General features: G+C 48.1%; 1 protein-coding gene and 1 non-coding gene across 5 annotated transcripts in view; both read right to left on the reverse strand.

Annotated features, from left to right (window-relative positions):
• PKNOX2 (PBX/knotted 1 homeobox 2) overlaps positions 1–22,453 on the reverse strand; it is a 319,311-nt gene that overhangs the window by 141,221 nt on the left and 155,637 nt on the right. The gene's annotated exons all lie outside the window — the stretch shown is intronic.
• Positions 14,127–14,228, reverse strand: LOC115830503. The gene has a single exon (XR_004026057.1). It is a non-coding gene; the product is annotated as a U6 spliceosomal RNA (small nuclear RNA).

Raw genomic sequence — 22,453 nt, forward strand, 5'->3', positions numbered from 1 at the left:
TGGAGTCATACAGTATTTGTCCTTTTTTGTCTGTTCTCTTCCACTTAACACAAGTTTTTAAGGTTCATCCATGCTGTAGCATATTTCAAAACTCTATTCCTTTTGATGGTTGAGTAATATTCCGCTGTATGGATATACCTCATTTCCTTTACCCATTCATCAGTTGATGAGTACTTGAGGTGTTTTTGCCTTTTGGCTACCATGAATAATGATGCTATGAATATGAGTGTACAAATATCTGTTTGTGTCCCTAGTTTTGATTCTTTGGGGATTATACGTAGGAGTGAAATTGCTGGCTCAAATGGTAATTCTATGTTTCAATCTGGAGGAACCACTAAGCTGTTTGGCACAGTGGCTAGCCTAAGATTTAAGAAGATGACTCAATCTGTGCTCTAGGAGACAGAGTTCTGTGCACCTTTGTCCTGGGAGCTCACATAGCACACTCGGGCCTGCCTGCTCAGCCTGGACTGGAAAGAAGGGGATGAGTCCAGAGCTGAGGAGCATTAGAATAAAGTCTAGTGGGACTGGCTCTCCATACCACTCCCCATGGTACCCAGCCAGCTGCTGAGAGAAGGACCATTGTATACCTGCAGCATGGGGAGCACTGATTCTTAGGGTCTACTCATCTGCCTCCAACTTTACATGCAAGGAAAGTGAGGCCCAGAGAGCGATGACAATTGATTGAAGTCTTTTGACCCTGTCCCCTATTCTTTCTGCAGGACCAGCCTGCCAGAGCTGGGTCTGGGAAAAATGGGGCAGCTCAGGGCAAGAAGTGGGAAGAGACCCCCTTTGTGCTCTGCCTCTACCATTGCCATGACATGGTATCGGGGTGTAGTCTTGCGTCTGTCTCGGCTCCCTCTGCCGGAAACACCCTTCTCCCATCAGCTTCTCCTGGTTAACTCCTACTCATCCTTCTAGGGTCAGCTCAGGTGTCATATCTGCATCCCCCATATGACACCCTGCTCTGTCTCCTCAGTGGAGGTGGGTGCCCTCCTCTGGCTCCCACAGAACCTCAGGCATCCACTCTCAAGGCTGTTACCACAGGCATCTCGTTATGTTCAAGTTACTGACCCATTTCTCCACCACACTGTGAGCATCCTGAGGGCAGAGAATGAGCATTTTATCTCTATTCCTGACACTAGGACAAGCCCCAGGACCTAGTGTTTGTTGAATGAATGTATGACTGAGACTAAAGAATGAATGAACAGCACGCTCCTCATTACCATGCTGCATAATGAATGTTTACTGATTGACTGAATGAGCAAGTGAATGGTGTCCCATGGCCTGAATCAAGCTTGTGGAGTAGACTCTTGGATCACGGTCGAGCCCTCACTCACTCACCCATTTATTCATTCCTTTATTATAGTCACTACTGTGTCTGATCTAGAAGGTACTCTGATTCAGATGCAAAAAACCCTCAGTCTCTGTCTTCAGGAAGCCCACAGAAGAGTAGAGGGAGACAGAAGTAAACAAAAAGTGTGCTTCAAGCCACTCCATTTCCCCAAAAGCACACAGAACTTGCATCACATCAAAAACCTGACCAAGGCCGGCTCCACTCCACCAGTTGCTGGGCAGAGCTGGCTTTGGGAGGGGCGGCCAATTAGCATGCTGCAACACCTATCGGCGGCTGCTCCAAGGATCCAGGGGCTGGAGAATTAACAACCGGGAGGATCTGGAGCTCCCAGAACCCAGTCCAGCTCACATCAGAGACCTCATTCCCCTTTAGGGATTCATTCACTCAGCCCAGCTGGTTAATATTTCATCAGGAGGTGGGGGTGGGGCCGGGAAGGAGCTCTGATCCTCCACTCTTTCATGCTGGGGTGGGAGTGAATACAACATCCTATCCATTTTATTTTTTTTAGATGAAATAGAAACAGATTGTGGTTGCCAGGAATGACCCAGCCCTCAAGGGCTGGTGCTGCTACTGTGGGCTGATTAACAGTTATTGGGCAAAGGATGAAGCCTCCAGGCTGCACGGGCCTCCGGTGAAGGTGCTTACACAGTTAATGAGCACCGAGTGACACGCCAGTGGTGAGCAGCAATTTTTTTCTTTAGAACGGTGATTTAAGGCGCTAGTCTTCTGTCCCACCTTTATCTCCTTTTCCATCAGGTCCTGGCTGGGCTATACCCCTGCTCTGGCCTGGGTAACATTTGGTTTTTCATTTGTTTGGTTTTAGGAGCAATCTCTTCCTCCATGGAGACTCCAGCTGCAACTCCAGGGGCAACTGGTTGGTCAAATCTGAGCCAGAGCCTGAAAGCTCAGGGATGAGAGTGAAGTCTCTGTTTGCTCACCCAAAAAACTGGAAAGGGAAGAATAAGAAAATGACCTGATATATAAATAAGGCTAGAGGTAGCAAAGTGCATCCATGATCTCGCTTGATCCACATTCAAAGCATTTACTGAATACCTTCTAGATGCCCAAAATTCAAAATGACCTCAGAAGATTCGTGGAGTAGACACTGTCATTCCCATTTTGGAGAAAACTGAAGGACAACATTGCATTGTCTGCCCGGATCACTGGTGGAGGTGGGAAGAGAGCAGTATCCTACTATAGCACGTGGCATGGAGTCAGTCATGAGGGGAGGCTCATCTCCTTCTCCCCATTTTGTGTCTCATTCCACTGTGGAGTCTCCTACCTGGGAGCTAAGAGATTTCCCCTGGTCAACAGGGCCCCGGTCTGCTATGGGTTCCGCTTGAAAGCTGAGGATTTCCTGCCACTGCCCATCCTCTGGAGATCTCTACACCGCAGCAGCTAGGAGAGACTGTCTCGGGCCAATGAAATGGTAAAAGGCACCTGCTATGTGCTTTGCACTGTGCTATGTTGTTATATGTTATGTGCAAGACACATAAGACATGGTCCCCTTTCTCAAGAAGAAGGCAATTTTACCATGGAGACAGAATCTACACAAATGATTCTGATAGAGCGTGTGTGTTTCACAACAAATATCAGTGCTTCTCCATCTGAGAAATACGTACAAAGCACCTGCGGATCTCACTAAAATGCAGATTCAGATTCAGGGGGTCTGGGTTGAGTGGAGACATGCTAAGGCATTTCTCACAATCTTTCTGATGATGTGGGTCCCACTGGTCCTCAGGCCACACTTGGAGTAGCAAGGCTGGGGATGGTGCACAACGTGAGAAGCCAGAGTCGCTGCGGTGGTCAGCAGTGCTTCCTACAGGAGACGCGCCTCTGCCAGTTCCAAGGAGGGGAATGCTTCAAATTGGCAAGGAAAATTGAGAAGGCAGACATAAAAGGGTGACTAAGATGTTTAATTGGCACTTTGCAGGGCCGATGGGCCATGAGGACTCGAAAGAACGTGTGGGAGAACGAGCTGTAGCTGGGAGCTGGAGACAGGGTCTTCAGTTCTGACGGTGTGACCTCGGGTTCACCACGGCCTCAATCAGGAAGCGTTTGTGATGGAGAAGAGTTCAGTGGTTCTCAACCTGGGCAGCACATCAGAACATCTGGGAGGCTTTTAAAAGAAAGCGCCTGGACTCCTTCCCAAGCGATTTTTATGTAGTGATCTCGGGTAGGCTCAGGCCCAGGTAGTTTTCAAAAGCTCCCCAGTGATTCTCACGTGCAGCCTGAGTTGAGAACCCTCACATGGTGCAAGCTCTAAGGCCCCTCCTAATTTCCTCATCTTCTCATTTGGACAGAAAGGTCCAGGACTCCCGGCTTCTGTTCCCGGGCATGTGGCCTGGAGCAAAAAAACAGTCTCAGAGAACTCCTAAGAAAAGCTTCAGCACAATGCCAGAAATCTGAGCGTTTCTCCAGTGGAGGCCAGGTGGAGGGGCTGTCCTGCCCATCTGGTTCCCATTAATACCAGAGCATGTTTCACATCCCTGGCAGGTACTTGGAGCTGGGAGCAACCCTCTGCCCCCTGGGTGGCCCTCAGCAGGGGCCTTTCAAGCCAAGCCCTGCTGACAGGCTGCAGGGCTCTGTGGGGCCCCCCTGGCTTCCAAGTCGCTTGCCCCCACTTGGGGATAGAATCTCTGGACAAATTAGAAACCAAAGAAGGCAGACGCAGAAGCCTGGCCTCTCTTTCATTAGCAGTCTGTCACAAAGCGTGAAGGGCTTCCATAAATTCTGCAGCTCAGCAGCTGCCGAGGAGACCTGGGAGGAAGAAGATTCGTTTGTTCCCCAGAAGACTGAGTCTTCAGGAATTTCCAGCCCCTTTCCTCCCCCACCCACTCAGCCGGGAACTAGCCCAACACCATGTGTTGCTCCAGGGTCTGCCTGCAGCCTGAGCTTTGGAAGGAGCTGGGAGGGAGTGACTGCCCCAGCTAAAGACGGAAGAGGAAATGGTGAGGCCCTAGACACCCCTTCCTCCCCGCCACATGGGACAGAGAGTCAGGCTCTGTTTCCAGAAGGGCCTTAGAGCATTTGGCTGCTAGCACACCCTTTCCCCAGGCTGCAGCCGCTGTGGCTCTGTGAAGGGGCTTGGTCTTTGCCGTGAGTTTCCCAGAGTTGCTAAGTCAGGCTAGTGGAGCTGGGGTTCACCTGAATCCTCCCCAAAGTGTTGCTACTTTTCTTTCCGATGGCTACCTTCTAAACAGCACTGTGTTGTGGTTCAGCCAGCGCTCTGGGGTCAGACAGCTCTAGAGCTGAGCCTCAGTTCTACCACTTACCAGCTACACAACCCTAAGCAAGCTGAGGAACCTCTTTGTGCCTCAGTTGCCTCATCTACAAAATGGGGATAATAAAATATGTACCTGATGAGGATTAGTGTCGTCAGACTGTCAACAGCAAATGCCTGAGAAAGAGAAAGGTCAGAGACAAAGAGGGCCTCCTCAGCCGGGAAATTCACAGGCCTCAGAGACCTCAGAAGCTGGAGGATCAAGTGAGCTGCAGGATCCCACGTGCAGAACATGTTTTCTGGGTGAAAGGATCAGCAACGCTTTCCCTCTTGAGAAGGCCAAGAAGAACCTAAGGCCATACACTGCCTGCGCACTCACAACATACGCTGTTCTTCCCTGCACGTTCTGACCAAGTCAGACCTGGGAGACTCTGGCCAAACGGCAGTGCCAGGCCCTGAAACAAGAAGAGGCCAAGGTCCACGGCTGCAGATGTCCCTCCCAGTCAGAACCCAAGCCCAGATTCACAAGGAACTTTGGGGCAAGGGAGGAAGAACAGGCTGCAAAGCACTGCTCTGTCCATTGCTCCGCCCAGCCCAGCAGGCTACACAACTGGGGGCCAGCAGGCTACACCAGGCCTGGCAGTGGGGAGGAGGGCTCATCACCCCTTCTCCCTGCAACCTCAGTGGGTGGCGAAGGGGTGGCATAGAGCCAAGGGAGTGGACAGAGGTTGCACTGTGCCCACATGAGGCACAATAGGTTTACGTAGGCTAGCAAAACTTACTTTGAAGAAATCGGGCAAAAATCCATTTTTACCCCAAATTCATTTTGTCGGAGAGGAAGTGTTTATGTTCCAAAAGGATTCTTTTCTCTACAATATTATTTACCATGGGATTTTTCAGTGAGAGCTTCCTAATACCTTTAGGATACGATTTGATTTTTTAAACCTTTGTTGACATGCAAGTTTTCAGGAATTCAAATTTGTGAAGCCCTCTTATTTCCTTTAGTTACAATTGTGCCGTTTTTAGGCTACCTGTGAGTCTCCATGCCCTGGCCCCAGATCTGTTTTTTTTTCCCATTCCTTTCTTCCCGTGCATCCACAAGTACCTCCATCATGAACGGAGTGTGCACTCTGTGTTCTGCCCTGAGCTGGGGCCTTTCTTACGGTCCTTCAGGCAGCCTCACACTGCCCCGTCTCTCACTTACACTCTATGCACCAGGACCTGTAGTATGCTGGTAAATATTTAATAGCTGACTTTCTGGAATAATATTCCCACCATGGCCAGTTTCAAGCTACCGATGTGAAGTTTCTGAATGTGAAGGGGGAGGAGATGCAAAGCAGCACACCATCGCCCAGGATTTCCACCCTCAAGGGCATGGATGGTAGTGAAGTGCTTAGGAAGCTGTGAGCTTGGAGTATTTATTACCTGTGTTTTTAATAGAATTTATTTAATGCAAATTTGTGTAATTTAATGTTAATAATGGCTATGTTTAACCATTGGCTTGCAAAATTTCTGAAAATTTAACAATCAGCTCTTGCAAGCTGGTACCAGCCGGCTGCAGCACACTACTGCCTAGAATCTAGCTGCAGTCACCTCTACTACTGTCGTTACTGCATTTACTCACAGTAATAGGAATGATAGGAAGCTCAGCATTTTAAATGCAGCTTTCAGTTAAGCCTCATGGCAAATCTAGAGGTTAGGCCATTTATTATCCCCATTTTACAGATGAAGATACAGCTGAGGCTACCCTGAAGCTTAAGAGAAGTTAAATGATGTATAGCCCGATATTAGATCAAATCTAAACTCTTCAACTTAACTGTCAAGACTCTATGAACTGGGCCTTCTCTATTTATTCTATTTCATGTCTAATACCCTTCAATATCCTTATTCTCATTGAAGCTTCAGCAGAGAACTGGGAATCTGGGGTGTGTTTTCTCAACGTTCCTTCTCAGTTTAGCACCAGAGCCCTTTTCAAAGCAGCAGACCACGTGTAGGAGCACCAGCCTGAGTCCTGGTTCAGGCTCTGTCTCTGCGATATTGGACAGATCACCCCCCTAGCCTTGAGTTCTCAGCTAAAGGATAAGAAGAGCAAGTCTCCATGGCTTGATTGCTTTAGGCGCCACGACGCTATGGGACAGCATTTCTGCCTAATGGCCCACAGAAAGGGCCAGGGAAGCCCAGATCCCCTTCTCTGCTATGTGGCAACTTGCTCCCAGATGGGGCTCTTTCTGCTGCTCTCAAGGTAGAACAAAGCCTCCCACCCAATCAGTCCCCAAGCAAGCAGAAGCTTATTAGGTATCCAAAAAGGTGGATCAAGACGTGCCCCCATAGAAGCCAGGGAACCTCAGTAGGGAAACAGCCAGAAATCAAGAATGGTTTAGGAAAGGCTGCTCAGAGCTGGGGGTGGAGGACAGAAAGGGGCCCCAATGACCTCCAGAAGTCCCTAGTGTCCTCTCTGAGGAGGCTGGTCTTGTGGGTTTCCTAAGCTAAATTGATTCCAGGCCTGGAATTCATCATTCCCTTCATAATACAAATAATCACCAAATGCGCTCAAGCACTCGGTAGCCTGGATATTCACTCTAGCAATTCTCCGTGTGGACGGTGATTAGACCATCATTATCTTAATGCTTCTTAATTTATCTTTCTGATTAGCAACTTACCATTTTATTTGCAAAAAATAGCCTTCTGCTGGGTGGAAGCCAGCCGAGCACAGCAGCTGTCATTTTCTCTGTACTAAATCAGGCCAGGCTTAAGTTGGTTCTCTGGCGATGCTATTTCTTGTGTCTTGGCGCTAACACGCACCACAGTCTATCCTGGTTGTTGTTGTGGAGTAAAGGCGCACCCCTGAGGAGCAGCGGGCTGAGAGGTCACCTCTACCTTGGCAAAGGGTCCAGGATAAGACACTCTCAGGGAAGGGCTCCCAGAGGCAGAGCCCTCCTACTGCCCTAATGGGACAGCCCATGGGGGTACTTGCTGCAGAGACTAGGAGGGAAGTCAGTGGTGTATGCACCATAATAAGAGATGATGGCTGCTACAAAGCTCTTGCCATGTGCCAGGCATTACATGAAGCACTTGAGATCCACTATCTCATTAATTCTCAAAACAACCCTTTAGGTGTGTTCGATTACTATTTCCATCTACAGATGGAGAGACCAAGGCTAGAGAGGTTACATCATTTGCCTGAGGTTCTATAGCTTGTAAGTGGCACAGCTAATTTTGAGCCACATCTTAGTGACTCTCGGAACCAATGATCTTAACTGCTATGTTATATCACTTTCCCAAGCGAAGTAGGCCCGGTGTGAGATGAGACATTTTAGAGCAAACACTGTCAGAGTGACTGTTGAATAGTATTATAATACTTGACTCATTTCCCACTTTCGGAAATACCTCGAATTAGCAAGCACCTTTCTATCCTGGACACAAACATGGTTGCCTTCTTCCCCACTCCCCACCACCTGAAGGAATGAGTTCCCCTCTTTCAAATTGTCCCTATCTTGTCTTGGGTCAAAAGTTTTCTTTTTAACTGACACTTCTTTTCTTCCACTTTCAATCCAGAACAAATCACGCTGCTCTCTGATTTCTACTTCCTTCCAAACGTCTTTATTTATTGTATCCTGAAAACACACAGGCCATGGCCCTGGCACATCTCCACCCTGCCACTGTCCCTAAGAGGTCCATCACTGTTTATTCCACTTGGATGTTCAAACCCTACGCGTCATATATTTCAATTGTTTCTGCCTCTTCCAGAGAGCAGTATACCTAGATATTGAAGTACAGGAGTGGAGGAGGAAGCTTCAACTTGGCTCCTAAATTCTCCAGAGAAGGTCTCAGGTAGAGGGAACACACTGAAGGGGCTGGTGGCTGCAATGTTTGTCTTGACCCCAATCTCCATTCTTGAGGTGTCAGCCACTTACCCATTCATTTCCCTGGTTAATAGTTACGCCTTCACTAAGCCCTATCTGTGAGAATCTTGTCTGTGCTATCTGGTGATAGGCCTTAGCTGCAGGTGGCTATATGGCATTTATTTATTTTTATTTATTTATTTATTTATTTATTTATTGAGATGGAGTCTCCTTCTGTTGCCCAGGCTGGAGTGCAGTGGTGTGATTTCAGCTCATGGCAACCTCAGCCTCCCAGGCTCAAGCGATTCTCCTGCCTCAGCCTCGCAAGTAGCTGGGATTATAGGCACATGCCACCACACCCAGCTAATTTTTGTATTTTTAGTAGAGATGGGGTTTTGCCATGTTGCCCTGGCTGGTCTTGAATTCCTGACCTCAAGTGATCCACCCGCCTCAGCACCCCAAAGTGCTGGGATTACAGGCATGGGCCAGCGTGCCCGGCTGGCTATGTGAAATTTAAATGTAAAATTCATTCCTTCAGCTGTACGCATTTTAAGTGTTCAATTGCTACATGTGAATAGTGACTAGCAAATTGGCCAGCACAGACATAGAACAATTCCATCATTGCAAAACGTTTTACCGGACAGCACTAGTCTAAATTTGGTCCTCTACACCCACTTGGAAGCTTTGGTAAACAAAGCCGGATACCTATAAAGCTCAAATGTCATGGATCTTGGTCAAATATTTCCCTCGTTGGATGACAGAGACCAGTGCTTTTCAACGTGTGGTCCCTGTACCAGCAGCATCACCAGGGAGCATGTTCAAAATGGAAATTCCAAGGCTCCATTTCAGACCTGTTGAATCAGAAACCCCAGAGGGAGGGCCCAGCAATCTGTGCTTTAACAAGCCCTCCAGGTGACTCAGATGCCTGCCACCCACTGGTCTCGATATAATCATGACACCACAGATTGAGAGACTAGGACGTGCCAGTCCTGGTGGTGAACACTTTATGAGTATTATCTCATTTAAACCTGTCAACGACACTGTGAGATAAACAGAATATTCACATTTTACAGCCAGGAACTAAGATTCTTAGTAGGAAGTAACCAACCCAAGGCCATGCAGCTCAAAATTGGCAGAGGTCAGTTTCAAACCCAATTTTGTTTAACTCCAAAGCTTATGCACTAACACTGCCTGGCTTGGAGCTGACAGACAGCTTTTCTTTGCCAAGTGTCTTCTGAAGGTACTTGGGAGATCTTATCTGATAAGCTGAGCAGTGGCACCCCAGAGAAGAAAAGCGGCACGGCTAAAGCCCTGCTCAGTGACAGACACCACAACAGCACCGGCAAGGCAGCAGCTGCACCTTGTCCTAAAAGGGAAATAAGCCGGATTTGAGTAACTCGAATGTCAGCCTTCTCCACTTGGAATGATGGTCTTTTCCTAGGTCTTTCCAGTTTGGCTAGGCACTTGGGGATCTTCTTTTAAGGGTTCATGTGAGTTCAGAGGGCTGAGTTGATCTAAAAATAAAAGTCTTCCCTGGATAATGGTAGATTTGCTTTTCTTAAGAGTTCAAGAAAACCTCCAGTGATTGTATTAGGGGATTAGAGCTAGAAATTGCTGTTCCTTCTTTAAGCTCTGTGGTTGTCCCCCGGCTGGCAAGCAGGATTTTACAAGAAAGGAAACACATGGTTTGTTTTGTAGGAAAGTCATGTTTCTGAAATACAGTATTCAGCAAACATCAATTGAGCACCTACGTTATCCGGCTACATTCTCTCAGGTCATTTCATTCAATCTTCAGAAGAACCCTGTAGGACCTCTTATTTAAGACAGTAGCTATTATTATCCTCACTTGATAAATGAGGAAAGAGAGGCAATCAAGGGGTAAGTGGCAGCCAGAATTCAAATCCAGGCCTGCCTATCATGCAAGTTCCTCCCTCTTTGCTGCACCACACAAGCCCACCTTTTCTAGCACTGGGATAAATTAAGAGAAGAGCCTGGAGTCTGGGGATCTGAGGACAGAAAGGAAAAGACATTTCATTTGATGGCAGGTCAGCCACCAGGAAGGCATTGAAGGAACATTTCTAAGAGTATTTGTGTTAGCTGGGCCTGCTCTACACATGGCCATATCACACGTATACGTTCCAGGAGTCCAATCTCTTTCCTCCTGCGGTGGCTGAGCTGGTGCTGGCCACCAGCTCTTGCAGGCCCAGAGGGGAGGCATGGCCCTAGCAAGTGGCCTGAGCTCCAGACAAAGCTGAGCCTCATGAAACCCTGACATGAGAGCTGTCAGCCCTGCCCAGCAAATTCTGGATTGTCTTTGGAGTGTGATCCACCTTTGGTTCCAGAGAAGCTGTCCATCTGGTGCCCAGGAAGCCAGCACGGTCACTCAGGTCACCAGTTTCCTGTTTCCCCATATATCTGAACCCTCCACCTGGACACCCTCAGACTCTTGGCCTCCTGGAAAGCAGGCAGAACGAGGGGGTGACTGGGAAGGGGGCAGACATACTCCTTATACACCTCAGCTACAGATGTCCATCACCCTGGCACCGTGACAGCCAGAGCCCTGCCACGCCTGTGCCATTGCTGGGCAGGCTGGGCAGACCATGCAGGGCCCTGTGAATGTATGAAACTAGAGCCTCTTTCTTGGGGGAACTTCACGCCGGGTATTGACGGAGAGCACTGAACAGTAACATGCATCGCCCCTCACCCTGCCTGTGACACTCACAAAGGAACCCACGCCAGGCTGCCCACTTTCACTCAAATCCGGTAAGGGTTTCCTGGAGATATTCCAGTTTCTCTCACAGGAAAAGCTAGAGAAGACCTCCCCATTCTCTGAGTTAGACTGGCTGTGTTCATCCTTCCCTGACAGTTTGGATTCTCAAGTCCAGTGGAGAACCCCTGAGTGCCAGAGATGAACTTTTTAGAGAAGGTGCAGCCTCTCCTTGCCCCTCGGCAGATGACCAGGGCTCCCACCTCCCCCAGCCTACACTTCCCATTCAAGGTCCCCAACACTGTTCCCCAGATGCACACAGGTTGAGAGGGGTGGTTATAAGCTGAGCTTCAAGAAGCCCCATGAGTCTGGGTGCAGGTTCAGGCTGTCACGAGGTGCATATCAAAGCCGGAGTTTAAAAACTGTACTGGGAATAGTGCAATTATCTCGCTTCACCACATTTCTCAGCCCCGACTGAGGTTTAATTAAAGCCAAGTAAAAACAGAGTCGCCATTTCAGATATCACCCCACCGCACGCTGGTTGAAAAAAAAAAAAAAGGAAAAAAAATCCTTTATCGGGGACTTAAAATTTTTTCTGTGGGTATCTTCCAGCTCAGTTGGATATTATTTCTTCATAACAGTTCCTTTAAAGGAAAAAAAATATATATTTAATATCTATGTATAAAATGAGTTAATCCTCCATAATCTCCTTGAGTTGTACCTAAAACACAGTTTCTTGCAGGTGACCTTTTCAGAAGAGGCTGTTGCTATGGCAACCGCATTGTTTGATTTAGTCAAGAGAAAAATGCTGCATGGAAATGTATTTAATTTTGCTTAATTTGATGCTGTATTTAACACTTGCGCAGGCTGAAAGGAGAGAAGGGCTGAAAGGAGAGAAGGGCTGAAAGGCAGGAGCCAGCTCATTGGGGCCACGTTCACTGGCATCCTATTCTGGGTGGCAAAAGGCGCCCCCAGATACCACCATAGACTGGGTGCCTGGCTGTTGGCCTAGGAGTTGGGGCCAGGACTCCCCTGCGTTCCGCTTCTGAGGTGCTCTGTAGGAAGAAGCCTGGAAGGGCCCACCAGATGCCCCTCAGATGCTGGGAGCACGGGGCAGACACTGCAAGTTGAATGGCAAGGTGAGGCACACCAGCCACAGCTTCAGACCGGGAGTTCACAGCCAGGGTAAATCTCTCACTCTGCTGCTGCCATAGCCTCATTTTCCTCATCTGACATGTGAGGCCAGTGAATTAAAATACTTCTGGGGTCTCCTTTATTAGCTTGTGAGTCTCCAGATCCAGTCTGATATTCCCCACTAGGTTTTGAGCTTCATGGAAGCAGGGCTGAGTGTAGGGTAGATACTCGGTAAATGATTCGATCATTCGGTCAGACAGAAGCCCCTCCAGGAGATACCACAGCCCATTTCTGAGAGGTCCAGGCACAACCTTGCTCACTGCACTTCACAGGCCATGGCACCTACATGTTGCCACACAGGCATGCCCACAAGCACAGAGGAGATGTGAAAACCAGATGAGCCAGGGCACTTGACCAAGGTGCCGCAGGGATGACAGGGATGGAATCCAAGCTCTCTGGTTTCCAGTAGTGCCGCCAAGCCAGGCACATGCCCCTGTTGGGGGCAAACATGGTGACCACGAGGAGAGAATAGGTACAGCCAGACCATAGTGGTCTCCCGGCTCAGCCAGGCTGGGAAAACGGACATCCGCCAGCCTCCTGTGCCTCCACCCAGCCTTAGGCCGGCAGCATCCACAAACTCTATGCTTGCCTCTGTTCTGAATAAATTCTAATCCCACTCACTGGCGTGATGACCTTGGACAAGTTATGTGACCTCTCTGGGCCTCAGTTTCTTCATCTGAAAAATAAGAGCTAGCGAGGGATATCTAAATGCCTTTCTTACTTTGACATTCCCTGTGATATGATTCTCACCTGCCATTACTGGATGCCGACAGCCAAACACCTCCGGGGTGGGCTGTGTCCACCACCCCGATATTCACTCATCAATTGTACTAATCCAGCAAGTCGGCCCCCTCCCTCGGTCTTCAACTGAAGGCACCACATCTCCGTCGCAAGCCGAGACCCAGCCATCCCAAGGTCCTCAGTCCCAGACTGCTGTGCCCTCCAGGACCACGCTCATCAGACTTCCCATTCGCCTGAGCTGTCATCGGGAGTCTGAGGGTCCTAGCTGATGCACTGCTGGGTAGACACTGAGCGCCAGGCTGCTCCCACTGCCTTTGGCCATGCCCTCTGGAGATCCCAGTCTCTCTGACTGGCTCCTTCACTTTCTTGCTTTAAGGGAAACCCAGACTTCTCCACGAGGACCTGTTTCCTCAGAAGCCCTTTCTGTTGGGGACAGTTTTGTCTCTTATGTCTCATATACTTCAGAAGTGGGAGATGGGTGTGTCTTCCCTGCTTCCCACTACAGTTTTTTTTTTTTTTTTTTTTTTTAGACAGGGTCTTACTCTGTCACCCAAGTGGGCATGCAGTGGTGCAATCACAGCTCACTGCAGCCTCCACCTCCTGGACTCAAGTGATCCTCCCACCTCAGCCTCCTGAGTAGCTGAGACTATAGGCATGGGCCACCATACCTGGCTAATTTTTTTTGTATTTTTGTAGAGATGGGGTTTTGCCATGTTGCCCAGGCTGGTCTCAAATTTCTGAGCTCAAGCGATCCTCCCACCTCAGCCTCCAAAAGTGTTGTGACTATAGGCATGAGCAACTACACCCAGCTAGTTTCCTTAAAAAAAAAATTGCATTGATACATAATAGCTGTATATTTGATACATAATAGCTGTATATTTGCATTGATACATAATAGCTGTATATCCATCACCTCAAACATTTATCTTTCCTTTCTGTTGGGAACGCTGTAATTCTTCTCTCCTAGCTATTTTGAAATATACAATAATTTATTGTTAACTATAATTTCCCTACTGTACTATCAAACACTAGAACTTATTCCTTCTATCTAATTGTATTTTTATACAAAATATGGAATGCTTCATGAATTTGTGTGTCATCCTTGTGCAGGGCCATGCTAATCTTCTCTGTGTCACTCCCGTTTTGGTCTGTTTGCTGCTGAAGCGAGCACCCCACTGCAGCTTCTAAACCATCTCTCTTTCTTCTTTCAGAAACCCAAGCTCACTTACTTGAAGCACCTGGCATCAGACCTCATGCCCCCTCCTACGTATGAAATGCTGTCAGTCTACCAATCTCCTGGACATTCCCCCTCATTCATGGATGACTTTAGCACTCGGGTCGCTGACCCCTTCTCCATTATTATTTCTGCCAGCATCATCGGAGACTCCAAAAATCCATGAAGATGACCTGTCTGATACTCTGGCCTCTAGCTGGCTGTCCTTCCTAGCTTCAATGAGCCTTTATTATTATTGTTTTTTCTTCCCACTGTGATTGGCATCCCATGAGCTTTTGCTCCGCTCACGTGGCCATTTCCTAGACTTTGGCACACCACTAACTGAATCACCCAAGAAATGTACATTGCCAACTTCCCACTTTCTGACCATTGCCACCCGAGCTTACTCTGACACCCCTACTTACTCCAGCAATTCTCCAATCCTACTTCATTAAAAACATTTTTTTATGATCTGTTTCCATCACTCCCTGCATGTGTTCACTTCCCTCTTTGCCCAGTTCTGATTCCACCACCCAACACTTCAGCTACTGCCATGCTGATCACCTGGGCTTCTTGCAGCTCTCCTTGCATTGTCTTGGTCTAGCAGAATTCCTGCCCTGGTATCCAACCCACTTATTCAGGGCCTGTACCAGAGCAGCTGAACATTACTGGAGAAAAATGATACAAATTTGCTGACTAGACTCGCTTCAAACATGACCACAAATCTCACTCAACACTGTCAGAAAAAACTACCACATGTCCCTAGAAAATTCAATTTCCCAGTCTCTGGGGAAACCTCATACTTCCTTCTCTCCCCAGGTCTCCAACACTCCCTCCCCATCCCATTCTCAGTTGATGACCTTGCAGTATATTTCATACAGAAAACAGATTTCTATAAGATGAAATCTTCCCATCAACAAGCCCTTTATTGTGTCTGTCTCAGATCTAAAATACTCAGGCCATGCTATCCTGCAATTACCATAGAAAAAGAGTCCTGGCTCCCATCCAAGGTCAATACCTTCACTGGGCTCTGAACCCATTCTCCCGTGCCATTTCAAGGACTTTTCTCCCTCTTTAACTGGATCACTTCCACTGGCATATAAACAGACCTCCATATCATCCTCCTTTAAATAAACTCTCCCTTGACCCAAGTCCCTCCTCCATTTTCCACCTCTTTTGGAGCTCCCTTCACAGTAAATCCATTCAAAGGAGTCATCTATACTCACTGTCTCTCTTTCCCATCTTCCATTCTCTCCTCAACCTGCCCCAATCAGGCTTTATTACCCACCGCTCCACTGATGACTAATTACCAAGATTACTAAGGACCATATCTTGCCAAAGTAAATGGTCAATTCTTTGTCCTCATTTTGACTTCCCAGCAGCATTTGGCACAGCAGGTCAATTGCTGATCTCAAAAAACTTTCTCCTCCAGGCCCTGACACTTCACTCCTCTGGTTTTTCCCGTACTTTGCAAGCACTCCTTCTCAGCCTCCTCTGTTGGCATTTCCTAAAAATACTGGAGCATCTCCTTCACTCTCCCTTTCTGCATCCTTTCTCTCTCCCTATGTGATCTTTTCCCATTGCTTTAAGGACCTTCTTACACACGCAGGTCTCTCACATCCCCATCTCCAGCTGAACCTCTATTCAGACAACCAGACATCTGCATTCAACTGTCTACTTAACACCTCTACTTCAGTGTCTCAAAGGCATCCTGAGCTTGGCATACTCAAAACAGATCTCTTAACTTCTCCCCTCAGATCCTACACCCCCTTCTGCCAAGCCTCCTCCATCTAAGTAAAACTCTCCATTTAGGTGCCAAAAATCTAGAAATCAGTCTTGGTTCCTTTCTTTACTCAACTACATTCAATCCATCAAGAAGTCCTCAACCACCTGAATCCCGCAGCTCTGCTCCATCTCCACTGCCATGGCCAAGACTAAGCCAACAAAGCCTCCACCAGCCCCTTTTACTCCCTCAGCAACCTGAGTGGTCTTTCTAAAACACACTCAGCTCTCCTCTCATTCTCCCCGTTACAGTCCTCATGGCTTATCCAAGACAGGTAATACCCAAATGCCTTTATGTGGCCTCCTAAGACCCTCTTTGCCTCCCTGACCTCCTTTCTCTTCATCCTCCCTCTTGTCTACTCATTCCCCAGGCACACTGGCTCAGGTCCACCCCGGAGACTTGGCTTTTGCTTTTCCTTCTGCTTGAGATGCTCTCCCTCCCATCTACCCATGGCTGTCACTTTCTCAACCATCAGATTCAGTACAAATATCCCATCCTTAGAGAGCCTTCCCCAACACCCAGCCCAGACACTCTCCCACCGGAGCCTGCTTTACCTTCTTCTCAGCATTCGTTAGGACCTAATGTTTTCTTATTTCCATGGTTGCTTCCTTGTTTATTCACTCTCCTCCTCCCTACTTAGAATATGAAATCCTTGATGGCAGGGACCCTTGTCTTGTTCAGCACTATTCTCTGAACCTACAGTAAAGCCTTGTACACAGTAGGCATCTAGCATTTGTTGACTGCCTGCCTGAAGGAAGCGATTTATGGCTAGATGTGCTGTCTTATCTCTGCGCCCCGAGACTGGGCCTGCTGCCACACCAGGCTCATAACCAGCACATAATAGAAGCACATGGATGTGTAGCATCTTGGAGTTGGGTGTTATCCTAGCGCCCCTAATCTGACCTTCCACCTACAGCAGGAGCTCCCATTTATTCCAACATTCCTCACAGGTGGTCATTCAGCCTTCCAAGGTCCTAGAATATTTTATGAGGAAGCTTAGCAACTAAGAGAGTAGACAAAGGCCATGGCCCAGCGTCCTGGCCTGGGCCTGCTCCAGCCCCCAGCCTCAGGTCAAGTCCTCCTAGCTGCAGCCGACATGTTCCATCCCCGTGTGTTCCTTATTCGCGCATCCTTGCCTGCCCTCTTGGCTCTATGGTTGCTGCACAGTTTGCTCTCTAGTTTATAAAAGGTGAAAAACAAAACAAAACAAAACAAAGGCCATGGTTTCATGAGTTGCTGTCTGAGACGAGCTGGCAGGGCTCCTCTGCACAGGGCTGGCACCACAGAGGCAATGGATTCATATATAGGGACTCCGTTCTGTGCTCTGCAGAGGGAACACAACCCCTCAGGGAGCTGGGATGTGGGGCTCAACATCCCTTACCCTTCAGCCTCATCGTGTCTTTCCCTGAGACCATAAGGTTCTGAAAGTATATGTGGTGCAGTGGTCAGGAGTGTGGACCCCCTGCAGCATTCAGGCCTGGGTGACATCTAGGTTATGTGACCACGGGCAAGTTACTCTATTGCTCTGAGGCATAAGAGTAGGATAGTAATAAGCCTTAGCTCAAAGCATTGGTATAAAAGTAAATGAGAGAATAAATGCAAAGTGCTTAGCACAGCTTTAGACACAGAATACACACTAAGTAATAAATATGAGGTCCTCCAACTCTAACCTGTGGTTCCAGAGCCAGTGTGATGCTACCTTCACCACTGTTGGCAGGAAGCTACGTTTTTGGCCCCAGCCTGGCCTCGCTCACAATATCCAAGAAGATTCTTATTCTGCTGGTTCCTGCTCACATGACCATCCGTGTCCATGTGCCTCGGAAGATAAGCTTCCTAAGGCGGTTAGCACAGCTCAATAGTAGTCAAATATGTATCCAAGTCTTTTGTCAGTTACAGTAAAAGCAAAACACAGAACAAAACAAAACAAAAACTATAGAATGTTAGAGCTAAAAGATCCCCCTGACGTGATCTAGTCAAACTTTCTCATTTTGCCAATAAGGAAACTGTACTCACAAACATGGGGTGTTGCCCAAGGTGACACCATGGCAGCTGGGTCTGGAACCCAGGCCTCCTAACTCCCAGGAAAGCAAAGTGCCCAGACCTACCCTCACTTCCAACTTCCCTTCACTGCAGAAAAATACCATAGAACTCACAAGACCACAAGGCATTTTCCCCCAAGTAGTCTCTCCATCCAGCCCAAAGTTGAGAACTTTTTTCTTGGCACTGCTTTCCTCACCCCATAGGGAGGTGGGTGGCAGAGGCATCTCCAGGACAGAAGACAAGCCAGAGCCCTCGCTCTGACCCGCCTCCTCCTGCCCCTCGGTCCACCTTCCCTCCTTCTCCTATCTGCCCATCCTCCTTTTGCATTCTCCCCTTTTCTTGTTTTGCTGCCTGCCTTTTCAGCTGTTTGCTCAGAAGCTGGGTTCTGTTTGCTGAGCCTTCATTCATTTTCATATAACCTGGGATATTTTCAGCTGCTCCTCTGGGTTCTTAGGAGAATTTCAAGTGGCAAGAAGCACAGTGGGCTGCAAAGGTAAACACCCATCCCTGAACTCTGAGCCTGCCTGGGGAGTGTGCTCATTTACAGGCTGCCTTCCTGACCAGCACAGCCATTCTCTCCGGGCCTGACAAGCAGCTTCTCACCCTGGACTGGGAGGGCTTTTAGGCAGGCAGACTGCAAGTTTTCTTCAACCCAAGACTGGTGCAGGAAGCTGGCTGCTTAAGCTCTTGAGTGATGGGCAGTGACAGTAGGGGCTTTGGCTGCCTCCCTTTGCAGGCCGTTCTCCCTACGCTTCAGCCAGACCTGACAGTCAGTGCTCAACGCTGCTTCTGTCACTGCCTGAAACAAGGTATGGTGAGGCAGGCGGAGAAGTCAATTCTCTCACTTCTGGAAAACAGCTTCAAAAAAGCACTGATTCATTGCTACTCCTCTCCTGTTCACACCAGGACCTGCGCTGAAGGCACTGGGAGTCCATGGGAAAAATAAAGAAGGGGAAACCCCACAAAGAAGAAGGCTGTTCCTCTTGGAGGAAGTGGGGGAGCTGTCCCTGTGCCCTCTTTACTCAACAAGATCAAAGCGTAAAGAACACCTCTTTAATCCTTACTCCAGGTGCTGGGTAGAACAAGGCCCAAATCCTCCATGTTATGGAGGGAGAAGGGGAGAGAGGGCACGGAAGGAAACGGAAAGTCAAAGGAACACAGGATACAAAATCAAGATCTGAGCTTGGGCCCCAGTTGTCCCATATTAATCATGTGACCTTAACAAGTCAAACCTTCTGCATCTCTTCCTCTCAATTGTAAAACTGGGACAAGAGCATTCATCTCAGGGTTGATGTGAGCATTAAATGAGATAATATGTGTGCCTATGCTTAGCAATTGGTAAAGGGCTTCACAAATGCCATTTATCATGATTCATCGAGAGCCAGACATTCCACCAGTGAATCAATTACCTAAGGATCCAGGATCAGTCATGCTGAGACAGACTTATGGAAAAACACCTGGAGAGCTTTCCTCACACCCCCACTGCCCTTCGCAGCCAGGAGCACTGTCATCACCAGCTCTAGTTCCCATTTGAAACACTCTTCCCTCCAAGCCTCCACGCAATTTGTATCAAATGATGTAGGAGAGTAGGCATGAGGCCAGGGTTATTGGATATTTGTCAGGTTTAATAAAAGGCATCGAGTGGCTCTGGGATTATAGTGTTCTGTGATTTGTCACTGTAGCGTTGAGAGGTCTATGGCCCTGCCACTGCAGGCACAGGGCATTAGGAAAGCAAGGGCAGGTTTTATTAACAGAGCCAAGGGACTCGATGATGCATCTGTCACAGGGGGTGGGCAAAGGCGGCTTCTGGCTCATCAATGGCTCCAAATGGAGTCACATCATTTCTGGGTACCATGGGCTGAGCAGAGCCAGGAAAAACATCTGGGTTATGAGCTGGAGCAAGGCCCAAGGAGGAGGTGCTCCTTACGGACCTTGGGGTTTTTTTTTTTTTTCTTGACAAAGTCATCAATTTGCAACTCTCCTTCCCTCAACTCTGCTATTTTCATGACAGGACACACATTGAAGGTCTAGACAGAACTGAAATCAGTGTCTTCTGGAACACAGGAACTGAGACTCCTCTGAAAACCAAGTGAGCAGAGTGCTCTGAGATACAGTGCCAGCATGGCACATACTGAATGAACAAATGAAGATAGGAGTGGGGCTGAGAGCTGACCCAAATACGCACTCTGCCTTGGGATGGAGGTAGGGAAGAAACCCTGGTGCAAATTATGGGAGAAGGTCTATTCAAGAAAGGAGAGCATGGAACACTGTATTCAGGGAGCATTCAGCAACGGAGATGTCCAGAAAGAGATCATGAGTGTCTTGTCAGATTGACACGGTGTACAAATGGAAATTTAGTATTACTAAGATGAAAGCCCATTTTCTAAAAGCAGAGCAAAATGGCCAAGCTGGACTTGTAGCAAAGTTTGAAAACTAACTCAGAGCTCCTTCAATCCTTCCTGAGAAGGAAGGCCAGAGTATATACTAGAGTCTGGGTAGAATTCAGTCCCGTGGCTATCCCAGCAGAGAGGACGGGATGGTGGGACAGGGAACTGTGAAATCATTCAAACATCTTCCCTCCAAATCCACAGACAGGATCATCAGCCCCCATGAAAGACAAAGAAGTCGAGTCACAGGGGTTCGTCCTGCGGAACTTCTTGTGTCACCCCCCAAAGCAGCTAAGGTTCAGCATCTTTGGTCCCAGCCAATCAAGAGCCTCTGAGATGTCTGGAAACTCCTCCCATAGGCCTTTCAATTCAGACAGATCTCCACCTCCTGAATCAGCCCATGCCTGATACAGGCCCTGGTCTAGAAGCCTGAGTCAGGGGAGAAGAGCAGGGTGCTGGTGATGATTTCCAAGTTTCCTCCTGCCATCCTATCCTGGGAAACATGAAATGCAGAGTGCATCAGAGCCTCTCTGGGAAGGTGGGCTGGGTCCTGGGTGCCAATTGTTTAAATTTTCTCCTCAGTGGAATTACAGGCTGAGGAGTCCACACTGGCTTTCCAAACAAAGAGTGGCAAATTGCTAACTACAAAATCAATTTTTTTTTAGTGCATTAGCTGTCCCCTCATTATTCTCCACCCCATGAAAGAATTAATGAGAGCCTGAGCCACAAGTGAATGAGGGCTTTTTAGCTTGGGAACACACACTGAATGGCGCCAGGCGTGGGACAATTACGGAAGATATTCAATAGGGGGAAAGGCTGACAAATGCCACATGAAAGCTGAAATTCAAACCTCCAAGGCTTCAGCCCCAAGTCTGGGCCCTTGAGATGACACTCAGAGGCAGAATCAGCAGTGCAAGACACCATGTCATGGCAGGACCTGCAGTCTCCCAAAAGAGCCATTCACCCACCTGCAGAGGGAAGACCACACCGGGAGTCCAGGAGAAAGGAATGCCAATGCCAGTCATTCGGTTTGCAGGATTCGTCCCAGGGGAGGGAGGGCTGGTGGTAGTTGCAATCTTGCTTGCGAGGTTGTGCTAAACTCACAGGAATTGGTAAATCCAGCAACACTGAGTTATTCAAATACTAGCCAAGAGTTCTTAAAACCTGAGGGAGGAGTGGCTCTGATAGATGGATTCCTTCAGATAGCCAGAAAGACCATTGAATGGAAAAAGGAATGAGCAGAGGCCATGGTAGAATATTCGGAAACTGGATATTCTCACCTTCATTTCTTGTCGTAGTCACTGTTGTATCTCCAGTGCCCACAACAACGCCTGGCACATATGAAGCACTCAATAAATATTTGTTAAATTAATGCATGCATAAAACCCAACTTCCAGGAAACTCTTTGCTACTGTGCCCCAAGCCAATCCTTGTGAGAACTCCCCAAAAGTCCAAGGACAACCGCCCCCCACCCCAAGAAGATGTACCAAATGTCCTACATCGAAATGTCCCAGCATCCTTTTGGATGAACGCTACCAAGTGCGCTTGAAGAGACCTGGACCAGCCTCACCCCACTCTATTGAAGATAGGAGTGAGTTTCCTGTTTCATTTCCAGACTCACTCTCAGCCTTGCCCTGGACAGTGGGCACCATCTCCATCCATCAACCAAAAGCACACAAAGAAGAGACAGCTGAGGGTCCAAGAGGGCCTCAGTCTGGGAGACTTGGTCGTGCCTCTGCCAGTGTCAGCAGTCAGGCTGGATTCCTCAGCCCTGGCATTAATTGTAGCCCATGCGCTATGATTACAAAATGGAATTAAATGACATGCCAAATTAAAGAGTTATTTTTTCTAATATATATTTTGCATAGGATGTGTTTATAACCGCATTAATTATTTACACCGCCATAGAGAGAAAGCATAAATATAAAGAGAGAGATCAGACGGTTCCTGTAGGAGAAACAAAATGAGC

The sequence above is a fragment of the Nomascus leucogenys genome, chromosome 15 (genome assembly GCF_006542625.1).
Source record: "Nomascus leucogenys isolate Asia chromosome 15, Asia_NLE_v1, whole genome shotgun sequence".
Taxonomy (NCBI): Eukaryota; Metazoa; Chordata; class Mammalia; order Primates; family Hylobatidae; genus Nomascus; species Nomascus leucogenys.